Source organism: Schistocerca serialis, chromosome 2 (genome assembly GCF_023864345.2).
Source record: "Schistocerca serialis cubense isolate TAMUIC-IGC-003099 chromosome 2, iqSchSeri2.2, whole genome shotgun sequence".
NCBI lineage: Eukaryota > Metazoa > Arthropoda > Insecta > Orthoptera > Acrididae > Schistocerca > Schistocerca serialis.
The window spans coordinates 1,108,327,369-1,108,346,407 of NC_064639.1; the positions used below are offsets into that span (position 1 = coordinate 1,108,327,369).

The following is a 19,039-nucleotide window of genomic DNA, read 5'->3' on the forward strand; positions in this document are numbered from 1 at the left end:
ATAATTGTAATTCATCAAACACATGATTACATAATAATAAATTTCTTAGCATCAGTTGGTACATTAAGGACTTAGAGGTAATGACTGAAATGTTCACACGCTGTGGTCGTGTGACTGCGGTAAATAGAATGACCACTGATCTCGAAGGGTGCAAGTTACTCAGTGATTAAGGGAATAGTAATATCTCACAGCTGCGGAAAGACAAAGGACACAGATCTGGCTGAACACACCAATTACTTCCCGTCTTGCAGGGTGCATTTAATTTGTGGATGCAACAGAATGGAGCGAATGATCGGCGCGTGTTCAGATTTGCGAAACCGTCGGTGGGGAGTGCACATTGTACTCGAGCCATGTGGTAGGCGACTGACAGATTCCATGATTGGTGTGAACGTTCACATGCTACAGAGGTATAGAGCACACTAGCTTTTGCTTTGTGCCTTCTGCACCTGTGGGCACTGCACCACTATCACAGGTTGGCCTAATGGTAAAATCTGCATTCATGGACAAATACTAGTGTGCTGCCATCCTTGAAACTCTGTGATAAGGCTGCCTCACAGATTCACACTTGGAGAGCAGAGAGCAAAAGCAATAGGTCTGCAGCCCGCAGATGTTTGGGCCTTGCATGCTTCGTGCTGACATCAGCGCAAGTGTGATGGCGGTATGCCAGTTAATGGTGACTGGATGGCATGGAGGGCACTGGTAAACAAACAAAGTCTGGCTAACACGAATTAAAGACATGAATACGTCATTTACATGGATGTGCTGTTCAAAAGGCAATGAGTTCCTGACACATCTGACGCGGAAACACAGTGTGGTCCTCGATGCATGACACCTGCATGACACTGGGGGCATGGAGACTATGGAGAGTCTAGGCTTGTGCAAACACAGATTTGTTGGGACTTGAATGGAATTCCGGAAACTGCAATGGACAAGCCTGGAGATGTGCAGGGTGGTGTCTGGAGCTTGTTGAGAATGCAATGCAGAGACTGATGTGGGAGTCAATGCAGCCTCAATGCCTCATGCAGTCACATTCAGGGACACATGACAGCACATCCAGGAGCTGCAACAGACAAACAGCTAGTGAGATGGGAAGTGAAGTCCTGAGCTCAACTGGAGAAGAGATCACAGCTGATAAGGCGGCCCGATGGAGACAGTGCCTAAATGGCAGGCAGCAGGCGGGTTGCGTGCAAGTTGCATCATGCAGTATGATGTCATTATAATGCAGCATGGGTGTTTGAAACACCCACGGCAGCCATCTTGCATGAACTAGTCCGCTGGCTGCTGTGGTAGGGGCAGTGAGCGCACCTGTGAAGGTTATGGTCCAAGCGTCTGTCTGGGTGGGTGGGGTAACTTGAGGTGTACATGGCTTCTAGTTGGCAGTTGGCAGAGTCGGTGAGTCACCGGTAGCTATGTGACTGGGCTCTGCCTGTCCAGTTGTCAGGTCCTCCACTTGGTAAAAGAAGTGACTGTCAGCTAGAACAGTCAGAACATAAGCTGGCTTGAGTTTGTCATGGCAACTTTAGATGGCTTGCTATAGAATTTGATCTGCAGAGTCTTCTCATAGTGGATGACCACACGGTGCGGTCCTGAGAAGCACAAGCTAAATGGTGGCTATACTGTGCCTATGCACTGTAAATCAGCATGAACAGATACTCTGCCAGAGCTATGCCACATCATCGACTGTGGTCGGGGACCAGCCATCTGACCATGCACGCATCCTACCAGTGGTGGGGATGAGGCATCATGTGACAGTGGTACCTCCTACAAGAATTCACCAGGGATGGTGAGCGATTGACCACAGATGAGTCTGCAGGTGTAACGGCAATCTCATCCTTCAGTGTTACTCGGAGGCTGATGAGTATGATTGGAAGTGCCTCTGTCCAGGTGACATCACGACACCTCAGGAACACTTTCAGTGTTCGATGGAGCCATTCAACCAACCCATTAGACATTGGGCGATAGCCACACAACACACAATCAGGTGACACATGTAAACAGTGCGCTTTTGAACTGGCGGCTGCAATCTGTTGTTATTACATGACTGGGGCAGCTGAAGTGAGCCATCTTGGTGTCAACAAAGGCAGTAGTGATGGTCTTGGCTGTGATATCTGGTATTGGTGTTGCCTCTGGCCAGTGCATGAAATAGTTGGCCATTGTCAGTAGTCATCTCTTGCTTTGGAAAAGAGCATGCTGACACTGACTGCGTGGAAAAGTGCGAAGCAGTGCATCACAGAAAGGAAGGAGCCAATGGGTGTGAAACAGTGCATCACAGAAAGGAAGGAGCCGATGGGAGCATGGGTATGACTTCTGACTTCAGCATGCTGGCATGCAGTGCAGGTGCATGCACATCGCCAGCAGTCTTTCTGGAGTCCCACCCAGACAAAACACGTGGCAATGAGCGTAACTGTGGTCTTTGCACCAGGATGTGAAAGCCCATGGAAGCAGTTGAATTCACTGAGGTGGAACTTCTTGGGAGCAATGGGCTATGAGTGTCTATAGAAAAGTCACACCAAATCTTGCAGGATGAACTGGGAATGGGTAATAGCTCCAGTCATAGACCACTGGAGGTGTCGTGGCGGGAGCTATCCAATTGTTCACCATACTCCTGTTCTTGTGCAATGTTCTCAAAATTCACAGGAGAGCAGACAACACAACTGTGGGACAAGCAGTCGGCGATGATGTTGTCCATCCCGGAAATGAGGTGAATGTCCATGATGAACTGCGACACACTCCAGCTGTTGTTATTGGAGCGGCGAACAACTGATGTTGCTGTTCCAAAATACATGTGTTATCAGCTTGTGGTCACTGAAAATAATGAAAGAGTGGCTTCTACTGAACAACAGAAGTACTTCACTGCCTGGTACATCTAAGAAACTCGCAGATGTACATGCTCCATGAGGGCTGTGAAACTGATAACTCGTGGGAAAAGAAACTGAGCAGCTGCTAGCTGTTGTCAACACAATGTTAGAGTGCAGCTCCCATAGCAATCTGGCTGGTTTCTACAACTGCAGCTAATGTGCATTGGTTGGGTGAGCAGCATCACTTTGGCGAGACTCCTTTTGGACTTGTCAAAGCTTTGTTCCATTGCGTACGTCCACGTAATGGGGTCTTTCCTTTTGGCTGTGGGGACGTGTTATGCTGCAGTCAGGGGTTCATACCGAGTTATCACTGGATGCCTTTGTGGGTCTGTGGGCATGGCATGTTCAAGATTGTCTTACATTGTCCGGTAGAGGCTTGGACCCGCTAGGTGTGATAAGATGCTGTAGAAATTCAATCTCCATTACCCTGAATACGCTCTTCAGTGGGTTTATAATGATGCCAGCATTGCTGCACAAACCACTGCCAAGTCTCAGCGGCATTCCAAAGGCCGTAGGTCGTGTACCTACCCCTGAACAGCCTAAAGGGGGATGACAATTGCTGTGCTATATATACGTCTTCCAGCATGAATTTTGTACACCTTTGCACAAGCTATCTTACTGAATATAGTCGAGCCTCCAAGGCGTAGTTAAAATCCAGCAGGTGGAGCACCAGGTGACTGCCTAGCACTGCACTCAAATTCAGTGCATGGTAGTCCGCACATGGGTGCCATGAATTATCCTTTTTCAGTACTACATATAAGGCGGAGGACCATGGACTGCTTGATGGTTGCCTTTGCTATCACAAGCCTATTGGGTGTGAGGTGACATATGCAGCACAAGGTGGAAGGGCCAGGCATGTTATAATGTGGAAGAGCATTCATGTCCCCTCAGTGCCCCAGATGGGCGAGTAGGCTTGAGGAATTTCTCCAGGATGTCTGTGTACAGTCCGGAGCATGCCATGGGTTTATGCTGAAGAGCCTGCAGTCACTGTCACACTGTCTTTAAGCTCATTGCAGAATTGATCAGTTGGATATTGGCAATGTCAGCAGGTAGCTCATAATGGTCAAGGAAATCTGTACCCAGGATTGGCTTGTTGATGTTGGTCACAGTGAACCCCAGGCAATTGTGTGGCACAGCCCGAGGTCTAAATTCCAGTGATGAGTACTGTATGTTTATGTGGCAAACTGTTTGCTGCCATAAGACACAGAGATTCAGCTTTTCTATGGTCTCTTAACATTATCTGAGACAAAATGGGCAAATCCTAACCAGTGTCGACGAGATAACCCACGCCCCCACCCCACTCCACTACAAACAGACAGTTTGATACTGCACTGCAGCCAGATGCATCTAGGCCTGGTCGCAGCTGGCATTTGGGTGTAAGCGTGGTGAACAACACTCAGTTGCTTCATTGCCAAAATGATCATGGTACCAAAAGTAAATACTCAGAGGATGTTCAGCTGTCGGCAGGGTACCATTAAAACAGCTGTTGCTGCACTGCTGATTGCGCGAGCTGTGTCACCTGTAGTCAGATCTGTTGCAGGTGCAATGCTTGCTGCCCTCTGGGCATGAGTGTGCCAACTGTGTCTAAGGCAGTGGATATGGGAGGTGTGTGCCACCCCGGAGGTTGGGGTACAGTGTCATATTCTACTATGGCCATCATAATCAGATGCTGTTACCATCGCATCACGCACGTGATCGGACAAGTTTGTAATAGCATCCAACTGCATACCTGTCTGTGCAGCTATTACTGATTGCACCTACGTGTGGAGACTGTGCACACAGATAGTGGACAAGAGCCAGTCCAGAACCATATCAGATTGCACGAGGGCCCACAGTTGGCGCAGGAAATAAGAAGGTCTTCGATTGTCGCATTCCTCTTGGCGCTGCAATTGGTGCACCCATTGTTCATCAGAAGACAAAATCCATCAGATTAACTGCTCCTTCAGACGTTTACACAAGAAATGCATCAGTGGGGCCATGATTGTTCCATACTTTGGCCATGTAGTTTTGATCGAGCTGGGTCACTACATGCCCAAATTTGGTGAGCTTGCAAGTAACATCTTTGCTACATCTTGCAACTTGGCTAAACCACATTAAAGGATTGTGGGGCCAAACGACAGGCAGCCTAACCAACATGTGTCCTGTGCTAGCCATCGTTCCAGTGACGGTGGCGCTGGTGTGGCGCTGTTTCGCGCATGGAAATTTTCGTGAGCCAGCTCCCAACAGTTCTTCTATTGCCTTTTGGAGTTCCTCCGTAGTTGTCATAATGCAATAGCTAAGTTTTCACACACTGAGGGTAATGCAACACACGTGAAGAAACACACATATACAAAAAGAATAAACATTCAATGTTCAAACCACGTGCATGTGGTTACAGGTCACCATAGAAACATTTGTGTGGGAGTCTGCTCGTGGTTCTGCGTCTTTTCTGCCAATGAAGTCTGTCACCAAGTGCTTGCCTATAGATCAAGTTAGGGTCACGTGTCAAGTTGGAAATGGGTTATTTTCACCAGTATCAAGTCCGTTGTGCTGTGAGTCAGGTTTTACTGCCATACCTATGCACTAAGTTCAGCTCATGGGCTCAGGTGATGGTAATTCATCAAATACATGATTACATAATAATACATTTGTTGGCATTGGCTGGTACATGAAAAACTTAGAGATATAATCTGAAATCTTCACTTGCCGCAGTTGAGTGAATGTGATAAATAGTTTGTTCACTGACCCCAGAGGGTGCAACACACCTCATTGATCAAATGCATAGTATGATATATTGGCTAAGGAGAGCCGAATACACAAATTACCTCTCATCTCACTGGCTGTCGTAAATTTGTGGACACAAGGGGACAGAGTGAACGATCGATGTCTGCTGAAACTCGTGGACAGGTCGGTGAGGACTGCACTTTGTACTCAACCCACAAGGTATCCACTCACAGAATCTGTGATCAGCGTCAATATCCACGTGGCACGAAGGTCTAGCTTGCAGTGGCTTTCACTTTGTCTCTTTTGGATCCATGCGTGCTGCACCATTGCCACAAGTTGGCCCAACGGTAAAATCTGTGCTTGCAAGGAATACTGGTGCACTGCCATCCATGGGATTCTACGGTACGGTTGCCCCCAAATCTATATCTCTGCCTAACTTCAGGCAGGAATCAATGGCATGACAGGAGAAATTACAACTAGCTGGTTAGAAACAGTATGGAGCAGTATTAGCAATCTGCTCTCTAGGACAAGGCACCACAGCAGCAACTTTTTGACACAAAATGCTACATGTCTACCAAGAATGTGACTTATTTCTAAAGTTCCTATGATTTCTTCATTTATTTCACCTATTTGTTTCTGAACATTGAAATCATACTTTGAGGAGATTATTGGAGCTTTTTGTACTCATTTCACATATCAGCTTTTCCTCAATTCTCACAATTAATGTCATTGGCCTTGTTTCCTTAGTACATTCCAATTTGACATCTCTTTTGCATTTTTGTTTTTTCCTGTACAGTACTACAGTCAGCTCTTCATTCAGTTGACATTCTTGTTCTTGTCCTGCCCTTTGATGCTTCCCATTTGTAAGATTTTTTAATCAGCCATAGAATGAATGCCTTCTTTTTCAAGTTAGTTTTGGTGTTTCATTGTGTGCGGCGGCAGGTGGAATAATAGAATAAATGTTTTGTATTTATGCTGTTTGCCGTTCTCAACACTGGCTCTCTAACTACAATATTGGCAACCAGAAAGTGATTGGCAAAACGTGAAGCCTGTAATTAGAATTCCTAGTGCCCACTTCATCTGAGAAATACATTTATAGCTACAGCTTATAGCCCTGAGGAATTAGGAGATCGTCTGGGATTCATAATCAAAACCCATTCTCTCTAAAATGTTCACTATATTCTCAAAGTCACAGACCAAAAAGAATCCACACAATCCAACTACCAGAGCAGTTCAGAGTCTAATGCGCTGATGCCACTATAACTGTTCAAATTAAATGTTTAAGTGAATGCTCGCCATAATTTGATGACAATGCTCATCAAACGCCACGCTAATAATGGTAGAATGTCTGTCCTGCGGCGGCACGTGAAAATACGACATACACAAACTGAAGATAGATCATTAAAGTCACCCCAGAATTAACACTTCACTCGAAAACGATTTCATGGTTACGTGTATCCAGAGTAACTTATTACGGCATCCGAGGCTGTTTATAGCAATGATACCGATGCGACACGACTCCCGGCAAAGGTGGTGAGCTAATCAGCATCTGGAGAAAACTGGGGCCTTCCTTTTCTCGCGCAGCATTCTTATATATAAAGCCGCGGTGCGGACGGCTAAGGGAACGCCTGGTCAAATCTGCTCTCCCGACTAGCCGCTGGGCTAGTAATGCACTACTTTAAGTTATCAAATAAATCATTTCTTCCTTTGCTGATGGCCAATGAAGCTTTCAATTTAATTGTGCAATCAGCACACAAGTAAGTAATCATAATGAAAGTCTAACGTGGCTAAGTCAAATATTTTGGGCGAGAGAATTAATTTAATTACACTACATGCAGTAGACGAGCTCTGAACTTGCTCTTTGAAGATACACTATAGCTATAGTTTTATAGTTATTCTGTTGAAACTTCTCACATTTTTATGATTATAGCGGATCTCCCTTCTACTGAAATTTATACATCCTAGCTTTATTTATTCGCCTACTTAATCTATCTTGCTTCCTTAATTCCTAAGACAAAAACCAGAAAATCATGAATTTCAACTAAAATTTAAATTTGTGAGATCCAGAATACTGTTTCTACTAAATTATTATGCAAAAGGAATCTAAATATAAATTTTTAAGTTTCTAGCTCTTTCCTGTTGCGCCAATGATTTTTACAGAAAAACATCCAAATTTCGAAAATGTTTAAAGTTACTGAACTGATATCCAACACATATTGATTTTGTATTACTCCTGACATGCTAGAAATGTTTCAGGTTATTTACTTCATTTTAAAGTACTGCGCAATATTTATGACGTCAGAGCTAGTTACAGCAGACTAGGCTGGCACACAATGGAAAGACTGATTTGAATTATATAAGGCGTGAGTATGCTGCTTCCCTACAATTGTAGATGATTCACAAATTTACTGCTACCATGTCTACAACATTGCAAAAGATATGCACTGGTAATTGAATATTTATGAATCATTTGATCAATGATGTCCACAACACACTTTGTGTCATTATAGAGGTAACAGTTTCTGGGCTCTTCTTCCCTCCTTTGGTCACTGCTATTTTAGGATGTAATGTGCTGAGAATGTGGACATTCTTGTTCTTCTTCCCTTGGTACTCTATCAGGGAGCACTCTTAACTTCATTAGTCTCTTTCACGATGATGGTGAAATGTAAGGTAGAATTGTTCATGCAGGTGAAAAATCTTATTAATTGTCACTACTAACAAAGTTCTCTCTTATTGAAATTTCTTGGGATGTGTGAGAGATACTAAGAAGTTATTTTTTTTATTCTAGGTGTCCTTCAGCTTTAATATAACTGATGAACGACATTTTTATTTCTATACTAGTGAATCCAGCAATGCTTTGCAATTGCTAAATATGTACAGGAACTGGATATATGTTCTCTCTCTCCTTCCCTCTCTCTGTCCATCGCCTCCTAGCCCCTCTCAATGTCCATGAACTCTTATACCCTGTCTCACTCCTCCTCCTCTCCCTCTTCCTATCCATCTCTTCCTCCCTCCTCTCTATGTCCATATCCTCTCCCCCTCTGGCCATCTTCTGCCCCCCCCCCCCCCCCCCCCCCCCCCGCCACCCGACACCCTCACACTTGTTTACAGCTGTTGCAAATGAAATCTTGATTGGGAATTGAAGTTGCTTAAAATGAAATCACTGCTTTTGTGGTTAAATGTGACTGGGGGAAAAACTGCACATTTCAACAGCATTTTCTTCCTCACTGAGATTAGATTAGATTCACTTTCATTCCAATTGATCCGTAGTGAGGAGGTCCTCCAGGATGTGGGACATGTCAGAAAAACAACAATACATGACAAATATTTACAACTCAAACAAATAAGCTAATGTACCATTCCACAGGTCCCAAGTGGAATGATCGTCATTTTTTAATGAACACTATATGAAAGAATCATTTTACAAATACTAATGCACTGAATTTAAAATAAAAATAGTTTATTTATTTATTTATTTATTTATAAGGTAATAAACGTGTAATACAACTACTATAATACTTATTTACAATGAACACATTACTGCAGTGAAATGGCGCAGAAGTTAGATTGTACTTACACACAAACACACACACACACACACACACACACACACACACACACACACAGACACACACACACACACACACACACACACACACACACACACACACACACTTATTTACAATGAACACATTACTGCACTGAAATTGTGCAGAAGTTATATTGTACTCATATATATACACACAAACACACAAATTAGTTGGTTCTACTGAGAAATTCATCAATGGAGTTGGCCACTAATAAATCCTTTAGGCTTCTCTTAAACTGAATTTCATTGGTTGTTAAGCTTTTTATGGCTGCTGGCAAGTTATTGAAAATGTGCGTTCCTGAATAATGCACACCTTTTTGTACAGGACTAAGTGACTTTAAATCCTTGTGAAGATTATTCTTATTTCTAGTATTGATTCCATAAATTGAGCTGTTGGTTTGGAAAAGTGATATATTTTTAATGACAAATTTCATTAAGGAATAAATATATTGGGAAGCAGTAGTCAGTATCCCTAGTTACCTAAACAGGCTTCTGCAGGAAGTTCTTGAGTTCACACCACATATAAATCTTACTGCACATTTTTGTGCCCAGAAAACTTTAGCTTGGCTTGATCAATTGCCCCAAAAAATAATCCCATATGACATTATGGAATGAAAGTAAGCATAGTATGCCAGCTTTTTCATTTTTATATCCCCTGTGTCTGACACAATTCGCATTGCAAATAGAGATTTGTTAAGACGCTTCAGCAGCTCTGTGGTGTGCTTTTCCCAGTTGAATTTATTATCAAGCTGTAATCCCAAGAATTTAACACTGTCCACTTCTTCTATCTGCTTGTCATCATATGTTAGGCATATACTCGTGGGACACCCCTTACAAGTTCTGATCTGTATGTAGTGTGTTTTTTCAAAGTTTAGTGACAGAGAATTGGCTAGGAACCAGTGATTAATGTACAAAAATATTTTATTAACTGATCTTTCTAAGACTACACTTGATTTGCTATTTATTGCAATGTTTGTATCATCGGCAAACAAAACGAACCTGGCATCTGGTTATGTTACTGATGAAAGGTCATTGATATACACAAGAAAAAGTAAGGGCCCTGAAATGGAACCTTGTGGGACCCCACATGTAATTAGTTCCCAATTGGATGATGCCTGGTAGCTTGATACATGTCTCTTACCAAATAACACCCTTTGTTTCCTGCCAGAGATATAAGATTTGAACCATTTTGCAGCATTTCCTGTTACACTATAATATTCTAATTTACTTAAAAGGATATTGTGATTTACACAGTCAAATGCCTTTGACAGATCACAAAACATACCAGTTGCCTGCAATTTTTTATCTAATGAATTAAGCACATTTTCACTGTAAGTGTAGATAGCCTTCTCAATATCAGAACCCTTTAGAAATCTAAACTGTGACTTTGACAGTATGTTATTTGAGATAAGATGGTTATAAAGCTGATTGTACATTACTTTCTACCATTTTTGAGAATGCTGGCAAAAGTGAAATTGGACGGAAATTTGATGCTATTTCTTTATCTCCCTTCTTAAACAGTGGCTTAACTTCAGCCTATTTTAATCATTCAGGAAATATTCCACTGATAAACAACTGGTTACAGAGATAGCTTAATATGTTACTTGACTAAAAATCACATTCTTTAATTAGCTTTGTTGATATTTCATCACACCCACTAGATGTTTTTGATTTTAAAGATTTTATGATGGACATTATTTCTGCTGGGGTAGTGAGGGTCAAATTCATTATTCCATTATATTATGGAACTTACTAGAAATGTCTGGTCTAAGCATTCCATAGCAGCATCTACAGAACCTGACAACGCCATCTTTTCAGTAACAGTTATGAAATTTTTGTTAAAAAGTTCTGCAACACTATACACATCTGTCACCAATGTATCATTTACTCTTAATGCTATTTGTCCCTCTTCATATCTCGTTCTACCAGTCTCCTCCTTCACTATATCCTATATTGTCTTTATTTTGTTATCTGATATGACTATCTCTACCTTGTAAAATATTTGCTTTGATGTCCGTATTACAGTCTTTAATATTTTGCAGTATTTCTTGTAATGTGCTATAGCATCAACATTGGAACTGTTTTGGACTGACTGATATAGTTTCCCATTTTGTTTTTTTACAAGATATCCCTATCCCTTGAGTAATGCATGGCTTCTTTGTAGACTTTGCACTAACCTTGGTAAGTTTTAGGGGAAAACAGTGTTCAAATAAGCAAAAGTGTTGTATTTTTCATTCAAGACATGAGCACTGTAAACATCAGTCCAGTGAATGTCTCTGAAGAGTGTCCTAAAATAATCAATTTTTGGCTTACTGATTATCTTGAGCTCAGATTTAACAAATTTTATCTCCATTGACTATTGGTTTTGTAATATAATTTTGTTCATTGAACTTTTCTATAAAGATATTATCAATGCTGTTTGTGAGCAATTGGCTACCCTAAAGGGGAACTTTACAGTGGAAATTAAGTTGAATGATAGTATTACTAACTCAAATAAGTTCTTATTGGGAGAGTCTTCAAGGAAATCTACATTGAAATCACCAGCAACCACTATTTCTTTGTTTTTGGTTGTTAAATGGGCCAGTACAGCTTCAAGGTGGTTAACGAACAGATTACCGTGTTTACTCGAATCTAAGCCGCGCCTGAAAAACGAGACTCGAAATCAAGGGAAAAAAAATTTCCCGAATCTAAGCTGCATCTGAAAATTGAGACTCGAAATTCAAGGGAAAAAAATAGTTTTAGGCCGCACCTCCAAATCAAAACAAAGTTGGTCCATTGTAATATGAGACAGAATTTAGGTCGAATGAATGACGATACAGCTACAGTAGTTTGGTTTGAGTCGTAAGCTTAGCAGTTAAGCTTTATCAGGTAGCCATTGCTATACGTCAGGTGCTCCTTCCGTATTTATACGGGTACTCTTCCTTTTTCACGTGATTCGTCTGGTTTGAATTGATTGCTTATTTTTCTTTGATCTGATAAGTGCTGTTGTCTTTGTTATAGGTGTTTACATCACTCTAAGCTGAAAATGCATTACTGTACTGTATCATGCATTGTCTGTCGCATCTGATAATGTGTGTTTACGACCTGTCGCCGCTCGAGGCATGGCTTGCTTTTGTGCACGCTACCGCCGCTTACAATTAAAAAACAAAAGAGAGGAATCGCATCATTAGCGAAACAATGGCAAAAGACTGCTATTTGTTGTTACTTACACTGCGGCTTTCTTCGATAATGATCAATAAGAACCAAATAATAGACTGTGTATGATAGATGTTCTGAACGAGAATTTAGCAAAAATTTTTCTCCATTTGAAAATCTTTGCAGACGCCTCTCTAGTACATTACATTCTGCACAGAAATTAGAGTCATCTTAGATTTAAAATTCTAATCAATTGCTGTGCTTCATTTCTGACTGTACCACTGTTAGGTATAAGAATAATACGAATATAAAGAAGACACGATATGTATATTCTTCCACGTTTGCTGTTGTCTCACTCTAGACAGTTTGGATTCCGCAGAAATGTTGGAACACGTGAGGCAATACTGACTCTATGACTTATCTTAGAAAATAGATTAAGGAAAGGCAAACCTACATTTCTAGCATTTGTAGACTTAGAGAAAGCTTTTTACAATGTTGACTGGAATACTCTGTTTTAAATTCTAAAGGTGGCAGGGGTAAAATACAGGGAGCGAAAGGCTATTTACAATTTGTACAGAAACCAGATGGCAGTTGTAAGAGTCGAGGGGCATGAAAGGGAAGCAGTGGTTGGGAATGGAGTGAGACAGGGTTGTAGCCTGTCCCCAATGTTATTAAATCTGTATATTGAGCAAGCAGTAAAGGAAACAAAAGAAAATTTCAGAGTAGGTATTAAAGTCCATGGAGAAGAAATAAAAACGTTGAGGTTCGCCGATGACATTGTAATTCTGTCAGAGACAGCAAAGGACTTGGAAGAGCAGTTGAACGGAATGGACAGTTGTCTTGAAAGGAGGATATAAGATGAACATCAACAAAAGCAAAACGAGGAAAATGGAATGTAGTCGAATTAAGTCGGGTGATGCTGAGGGAATTAGATTAGGAAATGAGACACTTAAAGTAGTAAAGGAGTTTTGCTATTTGGGGAGCAAAATAACTGAGGATAGTCAAAGTGGAGAGGATATAAAATGTAGACTGGCAATGGCAAGGAAAGCGTTTCTGAAGAAAAGAAATTTGTTAACATCGAGTATAGATTTAAATGTCAGGTAGTCGTTTCTGAAAGTATTTGTATGGAGTGTAGCCATGTATGGAAGTGAAATATGAACGATAAATAGTTTGGACAAAAAGAGAATAGAAGCTTTTGAAACGTGGTGCTACAGAAGAATGCTGAAGATTAGATGGGTAGACCACATAACTAATGAGGGGGTATTGAATAGAATTGGAGAGAAGAGAAGTTTGTGGCACAACTTGACAAGAAGGAGGGACTGGTTGGTAGGTCAAGTTCTGAGGCATCAAGGGATCACAAATTTAGCATTGGAGGGCACCGTGGAGGGTAAAAATCATAGAGGGAGACCAAGAGATGAATACACTAAGCAGATTCAGAAGGATGTAGGTTGCAGTAAGCACTGGGAGATGAAGAAACTTGCACAGGATAGAGTAGCATGGAGAGCTGCATCAAATCAGTCTCAGGACTGAAGACAACAACAACAACAACATACTGACACAGAGATTTTGGCGCCAGCATTTATCTTTGTCCCTGCAAAGCATGCCTGTGTAGCGCTGCATATATTCGACGGCAGAACTTAGTTGTGGCGGCACCTACCAACATTTTTCAGAACTTCCGCTTACTTTGCACTCGATTCTAAGCCGCAGGCGGTTTTTTGGATTACAAAACCTGGAATAAAAGTGCGGCTTCGATTCGGGTAAATACGGTAAAGTTACCTGCAGGTGCTCGATATACACTTAATATTATGATGTTTAATAAAAAACCTGCACCACCAACATTGTTGCTTCAAAAAAATATATATTCTATGTACACCTGACTGTATATTACAGTAGCATGTAAATATTTGAAGTAAATCAGTCAAGAACTTTTTGAGATTTTTATTAACGTAACAGCTCCATGTGTGTATGTCCAAATATTTATTAGAGTATTATGTAAAAATTTTAAGTGAATCGGTCAAGAACTTCAGGAGTTTTGCTATGTTTCCTCAAACACAAACACACACACACCTATTTTTTGACAAGAAGATGATGCACCACCAGGAGTTATGCAAACTAGTCACAAACTGATATTCGCACATGAATCAACAGAAAATGTAAAATTGTAAACTTTGGCAGCCAATGGATGAATGTGTGTCACTGGAGCACAATTTCACTGCACAGATGACAAGGATAGTAAACAGGAGACATGTTAATACCAGGGCATAAAGTCTTTGGGAATTTCATTCCTTGTTGGGCTCAAAGGAGCTGGTTGGAGTAATGGGTGAATTTCTTAACATTTGATTAGGAGTGATGCCACTAATCAACGATGTTGGGAGAAGGGGTGAACCATGTGTGACCACAGTGTCAAGATGTAAGCGGTTGACCTAGAGACATGACAGAACACGAGGACCCAGCAAGCATCAGTGTGGCACTCAGAGCACCAGGTTCTTCATTATTATGACTATCTTGACCTCTGTAATTGAACAAGGCCATTTGCAATGGTGTTGGACACATTCATCCTGGTATCTCACTGACTGAAGTAAAATTGTCTTTAGTGAAGAGTCCTGCTAAACACTAACTAATGTAGTAATTTCTTATGTATCTTGACACAACTGTAAAGCCTATTTCAGTGCATGTGGTCAATGGCAAATAAAGAATCTGAATCTGCTCTGAACTGGCCCCACCGACCAGTGAAGATGGAGAGACCCTGCACAGTGGTGAGATACAGACCTGACTGTCAACCACCGTACGATCCAACAACTGGGAGTAATGGTCTAGAGTTCCATTTCATTTCACAGCAGGACCCCTTTGATTGTCATCCACAGCACCCCTACAACATAGTGATATGTCAATGATAGTCTACTGCCCATTTTGTTGCCCTTCATGGCAAGCCACCCTGAGTTTACATTTCAGCAAGATAATGGCCACCTGCACACGGCAAGATTTTTTATTGCTGGTCTTCATGCTTGCCAAACCCTACCTTGGCCTCAAGGTCAATGGATCTCTCCCCAATTGAGAATGTTTGGAGCACTATAGGAAGGGATGCCAACCAGCTACGGATTTTGATTGTCGAAGGTACCAACTGGACAAAATCTGACACAATATCCCTCAGGAAGGCATCCAACAACTCTATCAATCGATGTCATGCCAAGTAACTACTTGCACTGGGCCAGAAATGGATGAATGCATTACTTTTCAATTTGTGAAGCTCTTGCTCTTGAAATAAATCATCCAATTTGCCAGATATTGTAATCACTTGTTTCTCTGTAAATGTACATCATCACACCTACTGATTTCCATCCAATTTGACTAACTCATTCATGGTTACATTAAGAATTATGTAGCATATGTCTGTATAAACTTTTATCAGAGTAGTGTATAAAACTTTGAAGTAAATTAGTCACGAACCATTTGAGATTTTTGTTTATTAGAGATATTGTTGTTGTTGTTGTTCTTGTGGTCTTCAGCCCAGAGACTGGTTTGATGCAGCTCTCCATGCTACTCTATCCTGTGCATGCCTCTTCATCTCCAAATAACTTCTACAAACTACATCCTTCAGAATCTGCTTAGTGTGTTCATCTCTTGATCACCCTCTATGATTTTTACCCTCCATGCTGTCCTCCAAAACTAAATTGGTGATCCCTTGATGCCTCAGAATATGTCCTACCAATCGATCACTTCTTCCAATCAAGTTGTGCCACAAATTCCTCTTCTCCCCAATTCTATACAGCACCTTAGTTGCGTGATCTACCCATCTAATCTTCAGCATACTTTTGTAGCACCACATTCTGAAAGCTTCTATTCTCTTCATGTCTAAACTGTTCATCATCCATGTTTCACTTCCATACAAGGCTACACTCCATACAAATACTTTCAGAAATGACTTCCTGACACTTAAATCTATACTCGATGTTAACAAATTTCTCTTCTTCAGAAATGCTTTTCTTGCCATAGCCAGACTACATTTTATATACTCTCTACTTCCACCATCCTCAGTTATTTTGCTCCCCAAATAGCTGATCTCATTTACTACTTTAATGTCTCATTTGCTCATCTAATTCTCTCAGCATCACCTGATTTAATTTGACTACATTCCATTATCATCATTTTGCTTTTGTTGATGTTCATCTTACATCCTCCTTTCAAGACAACTGTCCATTTCGTTCAGCTGCTCTTCCAGGTCCTTTTCTGTCTCTGACAGAATTACAATGTTGTCAGCAAACCTCGAAGTTTTTAATTCTTCTCCATGGATTTTAATTCCTACTCCAAATATTTCTTTCATTTCCTTTACTGGTTGCTCAATGTAGATATTGATATTACAGTATCATGTAAAAATCTGAAGTAAATCAGTCAAGAGCTTTTCAAGGTTTTTGCTAACAATGTTCCCTCTCTCTCTCTCTCTCTCTCTCACACACACACACAGTCAGCAGTTGGTGCTCCAGTAAAAGTAAATATAAAAGCATGTGTGTATTCACATGCAGTGTTGTGTCAAAATTTCATACCATTCAGTGATGAACTTTCGGAGATTTAAGATTTTGAACAAACAGATTAAACTTTTTTATTTATATAGATATAAAGACAAGGCTCCTTGTCTTTCGTATTTTTTAATTTATTAAACCTGTATGAGCAAATGATGATCATCAGTAATCCTATATTTTATTTTTAAGCCTTCATACTAGTATTTTTCAATGTTCTGTTAATTTTACAGTGTCCTAGTACATTCTTCAGTCCATATTTGTCAAGTTTGTTGTGCATAAACTGTGTAAATCTGGAGAAATACACATATAATAAGAGTGGTTTGATACAAATTTCACACAGAATTGACTTAGAAGTTAGACTGACTGACATATATACTCACTTTTTAACTACCGGCCATTGACTCACTGGGGCTGTCTGTGTGAGGCATGTTTATTAACGTGCATATTGCAGAAATGGCCACTGTTGCTTGAATGCAGTGACTGACGTGGACAGCCGCATGGAGTGAATATGGGAGTAAGGAGGAGTCATGGGGGCAGGGAGGGGGAGGAATGGCTGGGGTGGGGAAAGGTGTTGTGCTGGCTGTGAGAACGTAGAAGAATGTGGTGGGGACAGGATAGGGCTGCTAGGTGCTGTAAAGGGACACCAACCCCTAGCATTACCATTCTTTAACAGAAATAGTCAATACCAGGAATATTTTTGAATCTTGTATAGGTGAACACTATCTCAGCCATTTAACTAAATGAATTTCATATGATTTTGTATTCGATGTACTGTATTTCAGGCTAAAATGTATAAAAAGAAAGTACTGTAGTACAAACAAGATGAATTAACTTTCTATGAACAGTAAATAATTACTCTTCTTTTAGGAACATTTGAAATTATGAAATATCTGGCATATTTAAAATTCCTGTTACTAATTGCATAATCTGACAATATTTGTTAAATTTATTTCTGGACTCATTTATAAAATAATGATGTAACTTGGTGAAGATTCTTCTTTTGTCAAGGAAGTTTGTAAATTTTTTTCATTTTGTAAACTCTTTGGAATATTGTTAGTACCGCAAGAATGAGTTAGTAGCAGTGAGCAGGCCTTTGATGTGATTGGACATGTTTTTATGTCTGGCAATAACTATGTTAATTTCTGTATTAATGTGGAGATTGTAAAAGCAGTGTGACATAGAAAAATGGGATAAAATAAAAAAGTCATAGAAACAGAAATAATGCAGCAGAATTACTTAACAGTTATCGAGTCATCTGGAACCCACAAGTTCAAAAATTTCAGCCTCAAGAATCTACCCCTAGATGTGATGAACTGCAGCCAACAATGAGAAAATGAAGATAAGTACAAAAGTTTATTTGTAAATCTTACTCTTCTCAAGCTTATTAAAAGAAGTTAATTATTATCAAGAGACTGAAAATCTACTGGTGATGTGCCCTGCTCACTTCAGAAAAGCTGGTGTTGGTAGGAAGAATTCAAATGGTACTAATATTACCATCAGGAGTGTTATAACAAAACAGCATAGTACCAGTGATTGCTGCATTACAGTGTTCATCACACATTATTTTCTTGTCTCATTGCCCAGTTAATCACTTCTTGGTGCTCTGAGTAAATTTTAAATAATGTTTCAAGCACCATCAAAATAGATTTTTGAGTTTATGTACACATATTTTCATTGTCTTCATACTTTTACCATGACAGATCAGTAAATTGTCATAGACTATAAGAAGCCAAACAAATTTTATAAAGTGCCAATAATTCATTATCCATATTCAATAAATGGTTTGATTCAAACTTTGCACAAGCCACCCTAAGTCACCATCCACTGCAGTTACTTCGAGTGCACTTATGATTAATTACATACATTTGATTGCAGTTTACTATAGTACTCTCTGAAGATTGGCCATGGTCTGCCTCACACTTAAAATGTGTATAATACCATTTTTATAAATAATAAAATACACAGTTATTATACTTCAAATAACACAATAAAAGGCAAGAAAAAACACACACAAATACAGTTACAAATAATAAAATACACAGTTATTATATTTTAAATAACAAAATAAAAGGCAGAAGAGTACATATACACATTAAGCAGTGAAGTTATGTCAATTAACAATTGACTAAATATCCTTAAGATGATATAAATGGTAGGCAGTTTTTTTGTGTAGTGGAAGTTTGGCAGTGCATTGGTACCCCTAGGATGTAGAAAAGCTCATCATGAATTTTCTAGAA

The 19,039-nt window shown here is 40.2% G+C and overlaps 1 protein-coding gene across 5 annotated transcripts in view; it reads right to left on the bottom strand.

The window, feature by feature from the left end:
• LOC126458565 (coiled-coil domain-containing protein 39) overlaps positions 1 to 19,039 on the bottom strand; it is a 502,134-nt gene that overhangs the window by 124,667 nt on the left and 358,428 nt on the right. The gene's annotated exons all lie outside the window — the stretch shown is intronic.